At 35.0% G+C, this 15,585-nt stretch overlaps 1 non-coding gene across 1 annotated transcript; it reads left to right on the top strand.

The window, feature by feature from the left end:
* Positions 1 to 9,343: 9,343 nt before the first annotated feature.
* TRNAA-UGC (transfer RNA alanine (anticodon UGC)) lies at positions 9,344 to 9,416 on the top strand. The gene has a single exon. It is a non-coding gene; the product is annotated as a tRNA-Ala (tRNA).
* Positions 9,417 to 15,585: the final 6,169 nt, after the last annotated feature.

The raw sequence follows: 15,585 nt of genomic DNA, 5'->3' as shown, positions 1-15,585 counted from the left end.
ATTATTTATGCCAAATGCACTCTGTTTTTCCTAGGTACTGGAACATAGAAATGTGTATTTTCCCCAATATTCTTCTGTAATTTACCTCTGAGATTTTTTTTTTTTTTAGCAAAGAAAGCTTGTAAACAAAGGGGAAACAATAAGAATGGAATAAAATTACTCAGAGACTCCACCACTGGGAGGAATGCAAATGTTCTTTTTGACGCTTGGTAGCAGAGAACGTTGTGTTCCCTCCTGTAATTACTTCTGGATTCCTCACGATTTTTAAAGGTCACGTTTACATTTGGATGTTCCCATTGACTACCCCTTGGTCAAACTTGAAGCTGAATAATAATTTTTCTTACATAGCAGATTGTTGCAACCTGGATTTTTAAATTTTCTCAGGATGTAGTTGGTGAGGTTGTGGAGTATATAGAGATAGACATTAATAGACTTCATTTCACAGAGGAGAAACTCAGATGGAGATGTTTATTGAATACTGTGCAGACAGTTGGTAGCACAGTGACAGTCAAATCCCTGATTCTTATAGTTGAAATGGTCTATGAGCTTTACTTATCTACCTATCTATCTATCTATCTACCTATTTATGTGGTGAAGGAAAGTATAGCATTTATTGCAGGCACCAAGGAGTATGGGTGGGTCATGCTCAAAAGACCCGAATACCAAGCTTCATTTTATTAGGCTTTTTTGTGAGGCCGGCTTAATTTACAGCAACACCTGTCAAATATGTTACAAGGAAAAAAAATTGAAAATAATTATCTTTCAAATGATTAAGTTGCAAATAACCTTAACAAAAGCATTATCACATCAAATAAGTTGAAATATTAGAAAAATACCATATAGCACAACAAGGTGGTTGTTTCACATTCAAAAAAAATCAACATAACCATCAAATTAACAGAATAACGAAGGAGAAAATATGATCATCTTAGTAGATACAGAGAAAAGCATCTGATGAAATTCATCACCTATTTATGACAAAAACCACAGCAAACTAGGTGTAGAAGGAAATACCTTATACTTATAGTGACTAATTGCAAAAAAGTCACAGCTAACATAATATCAAATGAAAAATCTGAGTTAGAAATAAGGACATTTGTTTATGTTACTTCCATTTAGCATTTTACTAAAGGAAGGGCAATAAGGAAGATTGTCATGGAATACAGAAATGGTAATGTTTACTTCACAGATAACATGATTGGGTAAGTATAAAATCCAAAATAATATACAAAGAAATATTAGCAGAAACAAGAAAATTAGGCAAGTTTGTAGCAAACTGACTCGGTATCTCAAAAGTTACTATATTGCTATAAAGTCACAAGAATTCATTGGAAATGAAATTTTAAAACTATACCATTTATAATAACATTAAAAAATCAAATACCTTGCCATAAACTATGAAAAAGTTGCTGAAGTAAATTAAAGACAAATAAATGGAGAAAAATAAGATTTGGAAAACTCAGTATTGTTATGATGGAAATTTTTGCAAACTTTTTGAATTTTTTGGTGGAGATTGACAGCTGGATTCAAAATTTTATGTGAAAATGCACTGGCACTAGAAAGGCCAAAACAATCTAAAGAACACTGAAAATTAGACAGATACCTTCATGAACTTGCAGCAGGCAACTATGTTCTAGATAAGATATAAAAACAATCGTCCTAAAGAAATGTTATGAATTTCAGTAAAATTGATCTCTATTCATGGAAAGGTTTTATTAAGATACTTAAAAAGTGAGCCACACATGAAACGACAATGCAAATATTTGCAAGATACTCCCCCCAAATGAAAGAGACTTCACAAGTCAATACGAGTTAGGAACAACATGTTTTTTAAAATGTGACATTCCTGAATAAGTATTTCATAAATAAAAAGTGTAATAAGCACATAAGTAGATGCTTAGTTTTGTCCATTACCAGATGCAACCGTAATGAGGAGTTCCATGTCCTGCAGGACAGCAGAGGAGCTTTGCACATCCACTCCCCAGTGAAGATTATCTTTTAAATTATTTAAGAATTATTTTAAAAAGTCCTAAGTTATCCCCTCTCCCCTCAATCAATAAATGTAGAAGCAATGATGGAGTTGGGAAGTCAAAATTTTGCAACTATTATGGTAACAAATATGGTAACATCCATGGATGTTAAAACTAGTAGAGGAACATTTAATGAGGATCCGGATGTTAACAACATTCAAAAATCCCCCAAGGGAACAAGCTCAGTGGTAGAGTGCACGCTTAGCATGCACAAGGTCCTGGGTTCAATCCCTAGTACCTTCATTTAAAAATAAATAAATAAATCTAATTACCCCCCCAAACAAAACAAAACAAAATATCTACCAATGAAAAATGCATGTGTATTTGTGTGTATGTGCATGTGTGTAGACAGAGACAGCACACAAAATGTCAAAATATTAAAAATTGGTGAAGCATGGTAAATAGGAGATATCTATTCTCTTCTTACAAATGTACTACAAGTTTTAAATTATTTGAAGATAACCAAAAATGAACAAAAACTCTCAAATTGAAATATCAATATGCTGCTTTTGTGTTGAATAACATCTTCCAATAATGTGTCAATAAAATTATTAAATTCTTCCTCACTGTCCTTCTCCATTTTTTAAACTTATTTTTTGATCTTTAAATTTTTATTTGTTTTTTATTGAAGTATAGTCAGTTACAATGTGTCAATTTCTGGTGTATAGCACAATGTCCCATTCATACATATACATCCATATATTCATTTTCATATTCTTTTTCATTAAAGGTTATTATAAGATATTGAATATAGTTCTCTGTGCTTTACAGAAGAAATTTGTTTTTTCAACTATTTTTATATATAGTGGCTAATATTTGCAAATCTCAAACTTCCAAATTTATCACTTCCCACCCTCATTCCCCCAGTAACCATAAGATTGTTTAGTATGTCTGCGAGTCTGTTTCTGTTTTGTAGATGAGTTCATAAGTGTTCTTTCTTTTTTCTACTGAGCTAATGAATGTAAACATCACTCCACTTCTTACTAATATATATACTTATATGCCATATATATATTTGCTAATATATATTACTAATATATATAATATATATTACTAATATATATAATATATAATACTATAGTATAGTGATATTATATATAAAATATATATTACTTATATATATATATATACTTACTAATATAAATATAATATATATAATCCCACCCAAATATAGACTTGGATGTTTACATGGATACACACGGATATGATTTCTGTTGTTTGTTTTCACAAGTAATTTATTGTTTGTCCTCTGTAACTTAAATCCATACATCAGGAATACCTGTCCAGTTTAATAACAGAAATAGCTATGTGTATATGTTTCACTAGTTGCTCAATATCCTGTGGTACAGAATGTTCCACTCTTTATTCAACTATTTCTCTAGTTGTTTGAAATTCAAGTTGTTATTCTTTATCCACAATTAGATATCATTATGGCTATATATACATAGATATACATATATCTTGCACTAAGTCTCAGGCTTTGGTTTCCAGCTGTATAAGCATAGAGGTGTTTGTTGTTATTTGTTGTTCCTTGTAACCATGCAGATAGGACCTACTTCATAAACTATTGAAACAAAAGCTGCTTTAGGGGTCGGCCTGGGTCCTACTAAAGGGGACCTTTATCTTCTTAGGTTAAGTTTTCTACAGTGTTTCTCGGGCTTTTTGTGGTGGAAGGTAGTTTTTTGTTTTTGCTCTTAATTTTTAAGCTTCCAATTTATCCCAGACCAATACCTGCTTCTCAGGCTCATGTGATAAATTCAGCCACATCCAAAGAGATCAGAATTGGTAGGACAAGAAGGTTCATTTGGCTGTCATTGTGGTGTGTTTCTAAAGGCTCATTCAATTTCTCTGTTTTCTCATTGGCACAGCAGTTTGTGGGGCCACAGACCACACTGGGAACCAAAACTAAGAAATATGATTAAACTGAGTATTTGTTAACTCAAACCCCTCTCTTTGCTTACTCTCAAATCTTTGCCTCCTACCCTGCTTCTCACCATCACCTGCTACATACTTTCTTATCCTTATTTTATCTCTTCTCACATAATGCAGAACCAAACAATTATATTTAACATGGAAAGAGGATGAGATAATGTAGAAAACAAGAGCAGAAAACAACAGCAAGTCCCTAGCCCCGGCAATCACACCCCACACCAACCCCCCTCTACTGATGACGATAAGTATGTGAGGTGTTAAGTATTTTCTGGCTAGACCTATGAATGAAATACCATTCAAAAGCTGAAAATACCCAACAATTAACACCTATTATCCATTTGCCACGATTATAGGGAGCAGGTATAATTGAAAGGGATTCATATCTTTCAGCTTTTTATTTTTTTAATTTTTTTTTTAACTTTAGGGGAGATGTAATTTGGTTTGTTTATTTATTTATTTAGTGGAGGTATTCAGGATTGAACCCAGGACCTTGAGCAGGTGAAGCACCTGCTGTACCTCTGAGCTATACCCTCCCCCATCTCTCCAATATTGGGGGCAGTGGTTTGTCCTATGTCCTCTTCTCTCTTATGGCTTTAAGAACTATTGATTTTTCAGTCTGTTCAGCTTTTTACATGTTTTTAGGATGGAGTGGCAACTTCCAACCTCACTACATGATGGACCTGAAACCAGAAGACCCCTTATTTATTCCTACTCCCTAAACATAAGGTCTTGTCTCAGAAGACAGCTAGGGCTATGAATACCAAAGCTAATTCATCTCACTATTTCCAGCCTACCTGAAGGGAGAGACAAAGGTAGCACTGTTCATTTGCTCAGAGTTCAGTTGTCCCAGATATGAATGCTAAATATCTATTTAATGAAGTAGAGGCTACATAGTCATACGAATATTCACAAAGCAGAATTATTTCATTATATATTTAGCTATTTCTTATTAGGAGTATCATTAAAAACATTAAAAAGCATTTGTTATTTGTTACTGCACAGCAAACTAGTTTTTGAGCCCCAAAACCTAGTGACTTAGTCCAAAAATTTATTATCTCCTTTCACTGTTCTGGAGACTGGCAGTGTTACGTGGCTAGGATTGTTTGTTGAATGAATAAATGACCTTGAGTCAGACCAATACATTTCCCTATTGATTATTTCTTCCATTGCTTTTGGTGGCAGTCATTTGGTAAGTATCTGTTGAATAAGTAGATACATAAATGTACCTGAGGACAAATGGTGGTTGATATAGAACAATCTTTCTACCATGGACTATCTCTGTAGTTTCATAATTCACAAACAAACTAGTGATACAAATCTCAAATTTGTCTGCTCATTTAAAGAAAAGTCCATTGGCTTTGCTAACAACAAATATTTCAGTGCTATAATTAGATTGAATTAGCTGATTGAAGTTTCAGAGGAAAAGCATAAATTTCATTATATTATTTTTGTTTTTAAATATTAGTCACTATTTATTTATTTTGGGCTTACTGTATTAAAGACAACATGCAATATTTTGGGAGGTAAAACAAAAAGTACTTAAAAATACTTTGAAAAGTATCTGTCCTTATAAAGTTTGTGCCAAATACATTCTAGCTGATCGAGATTTGCAAGAAAATAATTGGTCAAAGATAAGAGATTACTTCTCTAAACTTAAAATAATAATTTCCTTTAATGAAATAGTATAAAAAATTGCCAGATATTCTTTGTCACTTACCTTGCTGCGGAGCAGTGGTTACATCTTTTCCAACATCACATCTAGTGAATAATTACAACAGAAATCACAAATCCTGGTAATATTATGCCAAACCAAAACCACAAAAAATCCATCATAAACTAGCAGTCAGAATACTGTCTGAGTTCCAAATGCACAAGCAGAAATCCTCCAATTACTTTTATCTTCAAAAGAAACATTTTGCTAATTTAAAATTAGGATTTAAACATGAAGGGCCTTGTTTCCTCCAGGCTTTCTAAACCAAATTAGTATGTGCAATTAAAATCTTCCTTCACCTTCAAATCTTTGAAAATCTAACCAGGCCAATGTTTTTGTCCCAATATTATATTGCCACATCAAGGATATCTTCTTGCCAGCTTCAGTGACTTTTATTTTAAATTTCAGCAAAATGCTCCTTGCATGAACAAGTTTTACTTTATACTGTCCCTAAAGTATACTCAAGATCTGTTTTATAAAATGCAACAAATTATCAGATATCATTCCCCAAAAAACAAATTCAAGTATATTCATTGCAAGTTGATTCATTAATAAAATGTTTAACATATACTATCTCTTCCCTGATTTGAAAATTCTCATGAGAAATCACTTGTTACTTCAGCATGCTTATCTTGAAAAAGTTTCTATTAAAGTTAAGAAATAAAAATGAATGATTCAACAAGAACTATCCTTTTCTTTGCAGAAAGTGAGGCCATGGGAAATGATTTCAAAATATAACACTGTAATTACTATTTTTTGGAAGATATATATGTTAGTAGATATTAGAAAGTTTATGGAAATTATTATTTATATTTATAAGTGGACCAAGTGTTATTTACATTCCTGTATTTTTATTTGAATAATCTTATATAATTAGCAAGGACAGTATAAGTGTAAATATATATAAATTCACACAAGGTTGGATCTTCCACTCAAGATGGTGGAGTGGTAGGACCACGAGCTTGCCTCTCCTTGTGACTACAATGAAATCACAACTGAATGCTAAACAACCATTGAAAAAAGACTGGAACCTAGCAAAAAAGATCTTCTGCAACTGGAAACATAAAGAGGGAACCACAGCAGGACAGTAGGAGGGACATGCTTACGATATAATTGGGCCCCGTACCCCACAGGTGAAGATTTGTTAAGTTGCAGAGGCCCTCCCACAGGAGTGACAGCTCTAAGCCCCACATCAGTCTCCTCAGCTTGGGTCCCAGCATTAGGAAGAGAAGGAGACCCCAGGACATCTGGTTTTGAAGGCCAGGGTGGCTTGGCTCTGGGAGCCTCACAGGACAGGGGGAAATGGAGACTCCATTCACATGGGAGGTGTACAGGGAAACTCACATGCACCAGGTCCGAGGTCAGAGGCAGTGATTTCATAGGAACCTGGGCCAGACCTGCCTGCTGGATTTGGAGGGTCTCCTGGGGATGTTGGGGATGGCTGCGGCTCACTCAGGGGACATAAAAGCTGGTGGCGGACATTCCGGGAGTGTTAATCTACATGAGCTTTCCTGGAGGCTGACATCTTGATTGGATCATTAGCACCAAGACCTGGCCCCACCCAACAGCCTGTAGGAAATCCACAAGCCAAACAACACACAAGGTGGGAACACAGCCACATCCATCATCAGACTTCCTAAGCCACAGAGGCTCTAGACACGCCCTACCCACCAGAGGTCCAGGAACAAGCTTCACCCAGCAGTGGGCAGGCACTGGCTCCTCCTGCCAGGAAACCTGCATAAGCCTCTAGCCCAGCCTCATTCACCAGGGGATAGATACCAGAAATAAGAGAACAATAATCCCGAAGCATGTGAGTTGTATTCCACAAACACACAGAAAGATAAACAATATGAGGCAGCAAAGGAATATCTCCCAGGCCAAGGCACAAGATAAAATGCTATGGCCAACTAAAAGTCTATAATGATAAACTACATATGTTACCAAATTATAATGCAATATTTGTACAGAGAAAACTATATATACAGTTCTCTTATACAATTGAGGTATAATAGTTACCAAAACCATCTTGAGAAATGTGGCTTAATGAAGATTCAAACTGAGTAACAGTTTAGTCTCTTAAATACATTTCTTTCATTGTTACTTAGAGATAATCCAAGCATTCTATGAATATTGAGAAAGTCCCGCATTTCTTGGTGTGGTTTGGGAATTCCAATACATGTTAGATGGAGAAGTTGACTGTGAAAACGTTCAGTGGTAAAGTTGGAGGAACTCTGGTCCAAAGGATGGGATTCCCCTCCATCCACTGGCCTCAGTGCAGCTCAGGTGGAGATGTGACTGAGTGAATGCAGACTGGCAGTTTGGGAGGCCTGAGTCAAGGGGAGGGAACAGCGCGGCTTTAATACCCAGGCCCACTCCTGGGAAACGGACCATCAGGGCTTGGTGCCTGGTCTCCTAGCTGGGTGGTAAAAGCCCCTTGTGATGTGGTGATTCTCATGACCTCTTCCAGGAACTTGTACAATTTTAGCATCTCCACCATCTCTTCTTATTTCGACTGCAGGGATCTCTCTTTAGTTCTTGGACAAGAGAATTGTGTTCCTTCCTCAAACTCAAGTTGACGCTCATTACCATTCTGAAAGTGTCAGCGAGGCTGGGTATATTTACTGACTCCTTCTTTAGCCTGGCATTCTGTTCAGATGTCTCCATCCTGGCATACTCCTTTTTAGCAGCACAAAACTTGTCAATGAGGTGGCATTTCTCCTCAATCTGTGCAGCCAGAGTTTCTGCCAGCTGCTTTTCATGTCTTCTATAAAGGTGACTTCTAACAGACTGAACAAATCTGAAAGTAAATAAGACACCCACTAATAAGCTGAGGACAGGCAGACCCAACACTGTCTCCCATTGGAGGCTCTGGAATGTGAACTGAGAACACAGGCCACTGGGCAGCAGCAATACCAGGACCGGCTCAGCTTCCTAAGGATCAGCCCAGAGCCAAGCTCCACAGAGGACAGCAGCCCCTCCATGGCACTGACCCACCACAGGGCTCTGCCCAGTTACTGTGGATCCACCAGCCACAGCAAGCCCCAGGGGACACCCCAACAGTCCATCTCAAACCCAACCAGCAACTGACGTCCTGGATTGGTCAGTTATCCAGTCAGTGTTTGGGGGAGGGGCTGTGTCAGAGGGGAGGGTTGTAACTGAAATGTCATTCTCTCCATTATTGTCTAATGGTAATTTTTTTCTTAGCTTTATCTTTTTGTCTTTATATCAATATAAAATAAAAATATAGTGAAATGTGTCAATGTCAAGTTTATGGCTTCATAAATCTTTAACCTAACCCTTGACAATATCTCAAATTCAGTGTATGAACCATATATATGAATCATATCCATTAACACAGAAAATACCTCTCTGAAAAAAAAATTCACAGAAGGTTGTAAGAAATATAGAGAAATTTTGATAAATAATGACATTTTAAATATTAATGAAGTTTACTTTCCCATTGGTAGATACAATTTTTTATCATTGTTCAATGCTATGGGAATTAATAACATTTGCCCATGTGTTCTGGATTTGGGGAGAAATAGAACACATGTAATGCTGATTTAGGCTGCTTTGTGGTTGTATGATATCAAAAATTTTTAAACTCATAACAGCTATTCATGATATATTGAAATCTGCATATCATGAGGTGCTGGTATCTAAGAGGGAAGGAGGGTATAGCTCAGTGGTAGAGTGTGTGCCTTGCAAGCATAATCTCCTGGGTTCAATCCCCAGTACCTCCATCAAAAAAGAAAACAAAACCTAATTACCTTCCTCCTCAAAAACAAGCAAACAAAATATATATATCTATTTACAGTGGCATATATCAATTACATCTCAATAAAACTAGAAGGAAAATTTAAAAAATATACAGGGAGCTGGTATCTAAGAAAGCTGACTAAAGTTTAGTGGTCTACAGCTAATTGCTTTTTATATTTACTATAGTAAATATAAAAAATATAGGACCTCTTCATGCAATAGGTGGATTAGATTGCTGAAAGTACCTTATCTTTTCCAAAAAGTGGTGTTCCTCTTTGTAAGAGAACTTATTACATAATTTAATTTATTCCTAGGGTCCTATGATGACTCTGTCCATATGATCATTCACAAACATGTCTTTTTTTTTTTAATCGCACGTATTCTTCTCATTGGGCTTATTTATTATTTCTATGTCTTCTCTGACCTCCATCTATTTATTTTCCCAGCAACGCTTCCCTCTTTCCTCCTCCATAGGATAGGATTCTTGTGCTGGCATCCACATTCTCCCTAAAATAATGTATTCCATTTTGAATCTGGAACTTTCCTCACATTATCAAAGGGGAGAGTGTTCCCAGAGCTGTCGTGAAAGACCGCTGCTGTAGGTGGTAGGAGACCGCAAAGCAGGCTGGATGAAGACAGACAAACTTGTATCCATTTTCTACGGCCGCCATAACAAATTACCACAAACGTGGTGGCTTACAAGCAACACAAATTTGATACCTCGCAGTTCTGAATGTTAGAAATCTGACATGGCTCACGTTGTCCATAGGGCTGTGTTTGTTTCTGGAGGTGTTAGGGGAGAATCTCTGACTGTTTCAGTCTTTTAGAGGTCATCCACATTCCTCCATGGTTCATGGCCTCTTCCACCGTCTTGAAAGCCAGCAAAGTTGCAGCTCTGTGACTCTTCTTCCATAGTTACATCTCCCTCTCAGACCCAGCCTGGATGTCTCTCTGCTTTTAAGGACTCAACGTGATTAAATTTGGCCCAACTGGATAATCCAGTATAATCTTCCCTTCTCAAGGTCCAGACATTTAGTCTCATTTCCAAAGCCCCTTTTGCCAAGTAAGATAGCATATTAATTCACAGCTTCTGGGAATGATGACATGGGTGTTTGGGGGTACTGTTATTCTGCTTACCAGGAGCATTACAGATTTTGACACAATAAATTAGGAGTGAAAGATATAAATTGAGATCTGAATTGATTTTCTCCCCATAATTCAAGGAAATTTCCTCCCTATGTTTTAGTCAGATTTCATTCAAGTTTCTCTCTTCTATCCTGTTTCTTCAAGTCCAATCACCTTATATCCACCCCTGTGCCAAAAACTTGCCTCCACCTATCATTAGCTTCTTATTGGATTCTTTTTCTTTCTCTAAGAATTATTTTTAAAAAATATCCCCAGGTCTATGGCTCTCAATCCTGCCTCATTCAGTGAGAGAAAACATAACAGTCTTCTCAGTAAACTGTAAGATGATAGATTTTCACTCTTCAAGATGTGTTGGAGGTTAAAAGAAAAAAAAGGTTATAGATACTTCCTCATTTTTAACCTGGATCAGGGCTGAAATGCATCATCTGCTACATTAGTGACTTGAACTTCTCCTGAGAATTTCTACAGTTTTTTTTTTTAGCTTTGGTGTTTGGTTTAGACTTCTCATTTTCTTTATATAAGATTATTAGTACATTAATCTAACATGTAAAGTGGTATGGTATTTGGAGAGTACATTTGATTTTTAGATTAAACAATGTGATTAAGATTCATTACCAGCTGTTTGAACATGGGCTATTTATTTTATTTTACTTTATTTAAAATTTAAAAAAAAATTAAAGTTGATTGGCAATGTTGTTTTAGTTTCTAGTGTACAGCATAGTGATTCAGTTATACGTATATATTCTTTTTCATTATAGGTTATTATAAGTTATTGAATATATTCCCTGTGCTATACAGTAGAACCTTGTTATTTATCTATTTTATATGTAATAGTTTGTATCTGCTAATCTGAAACTCCCAGTTTATCCCTCCCCTCTTTTCTCTTTTGGTAACCATCAGTTTGTTTTCTATGTCTGTGAGTTCGTTTCTGTTTTGAAAATAAGTTCATCTGTGTCATTAGAATCTACCACATATAAGTGATATCATTTGATATTTGTCTTTGTCTTATTTACTTCACTTAGTATGGTCATCTTTAGGTTCATCTATGTTACTGCAGATGGCATAATTTCATTCTTTTTTATCGCTGAGTAGTATTCCATTATGTGTGTGTGTATACGTATATGTGTATATATGTTGTGTGTGTGTATGTGTGTATATATATCTATATCTATCTATCTATATCTCACATCTTATTTATCCAGTCATCTGTTGATGGACATTTAGGCTGCTTCCATGTTTTGGCTATTGTAAATAGTGCTGCTATGAACATTGGGGAGTATGTGTCTTTTTGAATTAGAGTTTTCTCCAGGTATATGATGGGCTTCTTATTTAAACTGACTTATTGATTCTGTCTTATAAAATAGAGTCAAAAATACCTGATATTTTACTTTCGAAGTTGAAGAGCTGATAAAAGCATAAAATATTTTAAATTGCATTATTACAAATTGTGATTAAACTGTTTAAAGTAGTTTCTGAAAAATAATTCTAATTACAGATTAATTTATATTTAAGATTAAAAAATGAGATAAAAAGACAGATATATGTTATAACTTGCCCTTATATTTCTTCTTTTTTTCTTGTATTCTATATATTTATGAACATTCTGTAAACTGTAATTCTTATCATTAGAAATAATGATATTTATTATTAATTATTATTAATTAATTAATAATTATTTTCTTCTTATTGTTGAGTGAGAGAAACCCTTTCCTGGAAAGACCAGGTAATTCGTCATCTCAGTAAGAGGCAAGGTGCTTACACATAGAAATCATACCCACAGGAAGTATAAATATAAACAGAAAGAAAATGTGATAAAAACACTCAGTGTCTACAAATAGAGGCTGAATTTTCCAAAGATATGAAAAGAAGATTATGAAATTCAGTATTTCTCATGATAGTGACTATTTATTAAGGTGTTCTATATGAAAGGTGAATTATATATTGAGCAATATAGAAAAGTTTTCATTGTTAAGAGTCATAACAAGCCTGTGATTAAAATATTTCTATTTTTCGGATGAGAAACCTGGGACTCTGAAATTAAGTAGCATCCTTGAAGGTACACAGGCCCTAAAAACGGCTGTGCCAAGTTGTAAATCCAGGTCAGCTTGATTTTTAAGCCTGTGCCCTCATCAACTCTGCTTCAGGAAGAGGTCTGCAAGGAAATGATGCAATTTGAATTAAGAGGGATTGGCAGCTACTGAGACCTTTCAATGCTCGACCCAAATTAGAAACACTGCTCAATATATATTCTTAGCATTTTGACATCTTTTTATAGCAAGAATAAATGATGAATACTTGTAATCATTTGCTAAAAGCTGTGATTATAGCAAGAAGCCTCCTTTGTTTAATTTTGGTGTGATTCTGTTTAAAAATAGGTACTTGTATTGTCTCTTAAAAACGAACAGAAACACCCCCTTAACTAGCTTTCAAATAGAAGACAATAACCCTAAGACTAGACTCACAATATGGGGGAAAAAAACAAAACTCTTCAATTCCCAGTGCTCACTCCACAAAGGGTTTCAGTAGCTGTTTAATTAATATCTGGTTTTATGTTTCATATTCATTTAGGTGACAATAATAAAACATCTCACTAAGCTTATGGCATACTTTGCAATTATTAAAATTCCGGAGGAGATATTCTAAACTTGAATTCCAACTATGACCCACAAATATCAGAGATACACATTCCAGAAGCCCATGTGCATGGCTTGATGTCTTCAATTTATTTTACATTAAATAAAAATTACACATCAACTGAAATGAGTGCATTGATGATGGTAACATTTGGCATCAAAAAGTATTTTTAACTTTGGAGTATAATTGTTTAATTTTGAAATGATACCTTGAGCAGTCCCTTCTTAGAACGAAGCATAATGAATTTTCTTGTTCAAAATACTTGGAAAGATTCCCAAGTTCGGAGGGTAAAACACAAAATCCTTACTGTGGTCCAAAAGACCCTCTAGGATATGACCCTAGACTACCTTTCTAGGCTGACGCTCCTGGTGTCTCTAGTCTAGCTATAAACAGTTTCATTTAATTATATGAACTTCCTAAGTGTTTTCTTGCCTCCAAAAATCTTTGTACATATAATTTCTCTGGTTAGAACATTATCTACTATATATGTGACTAACTCTTACTTAGCCCGAATTCTCAACTTCAACATAACTTACTTTTCATTATTGAACATTTCCTCATTTGCATCACAACTTTGTACTTATGGAGTGCTGATATGAGCCAGACACTGTGAAGAGGGGTGAGACATGGCAATGAAGGTAATTGTTCAAAATCCCTTTTTCATTGGCTTGGTTATAATTACTGTACATCATTCAGAGAAGCAAGCTCTGGTGATAATGAAGTGATAGGCTAATTTTATTTTCATTGATATTTTGACGGAATTCCCCTGAGAGTTCTGTTTACTAAAGCTCTTAGCCAATATATAAGAACTTGACTCAGTGTAATCTTCTTAGAGAAAGTAATTTATGTAATGTATCATGTTATTAATAGTCCTTCAAAGCAAAGAACATTTCATCCTGGAAAAAATGCATTGAACAATTTTACAAGTACTGGGGCTGGAGAAAATGATGAGATCTATGAAATTCCAACTCCCATTTTTTTTTCCTCTCCATTTTATCTTCATACCTGTGCAATTTAGGTTTACAGACACTCTCTGTAAACTTTCATTTTGTGAACTTTTTGCTATTGTTCTTAATTATTAAAGTAGTTATCTTTACAATTAGTCTATAATCACTCTTTTTTATGATTGCACTTGTAAATTACTGTTAACAATCACTGTTACAATATTGTTTATAGCACCACGGAAGAGTCATAACTTTTTGCAACCTTTTATTAAAGCTACATACACGTCTTCCCTGTAAAACTCTTAGGATATTTTGTTCTGTAAACTCACTGACAATTTTATCTGTCCTAAAAGTGTCTCCTTCATGCTTCTGAAGTGTGTGTAGGGGTGTTGATGGAGATTGGTGGGAACAGAAATTAGATTGATATTTCAGTGTCCTGGGATTTGATTAACAAGTTGAGGTTCACATTCACTGTTTCACGAAACAATAGCTTTCACCCAATCAGATTTAAATTTTTATAATTATTCATCTAAGAGTGATAACATTTTTAGTCTATATGCATGTTAATTCTGCTCCTTCATTTTGCTCATGTATACCTTTATTGAGGTGTGCTAGCTACATGCTAACCTAATCCCAAGTGCAAAATGATTAATCTGTTCATTTATTCAACAAATATTAATGGACTACATAATTAGCCCGAGGGATTCAAATTCATAGACTAGGACTTGAAGAGTTTGTGCCTAATAGAATAACCAGAAAAGGAAATAAACAAATGAAACCTAAAAATGCCACAATATATGAAAATCCAGCGTGTTATTAAAATATAGAGCTATGACAAAATAAAAATTTTCCCAGATTTGCAGGTGTTAACAACTATATATAAAATAGATAAACAAGTTTCTACTGTATAGCACAGGGAATTATATTCAATATCTTGTAGTAACCTATAATAAAAAAGAATATGAAAAGGAATATATGTATGTATATGTATGACTGAAATGTTACGCTATACACCAGAAATTGACCAACATTGTAAACTGACTAGACTTCAGTTAGAAAAAAATAACCTTTTTCAGGAGTATGAGAAAAATTTTCTTTAATAGGCAGTCATTGGGTTGAGTTTTGAAGAGTGGATAAGAGTTATGAAGATATGAGGAAGTGTTTCATGCGGAAGGAAGACGTGTTCAAAGAAGATGTGTCCATGTGGTTGACCAACATAGGACATACATTGTAACTGCAGCTGAGAACGTGGGTAATTGATTACCTAATGAGAGGCAGAATAGGAAGGGTGAGCACAAAGTTATGGACTTGTCAAGGGGGGAGGGTATAGCTCCATGGTAAAATGTGTGCCTAGCATGCAGGAGATCCTGGGTTCAATCCCCAGTACCTCCATTAAAAATAAACAAATAAGCCTAATTACCTCCCCCCA

This window comes from Camelus bactrianus, chromosome 5 (genome assembly GCF_048773025.1).
Source record: "Camelus bactrianus isolate YW-2024 breed Bactrian camel chromosome 5, ASM4877302v1, whole genome shotgun sequence".
Lineage (NCBI taxonomy): Eukaryota > Metazoa > Chordata > Mammalia > Artiodactyla > Camelidae > Camelus > Camelus bactrianus.
This window is presented reverse-complemented; position numbering and strand designations above follow the sequence as displayed.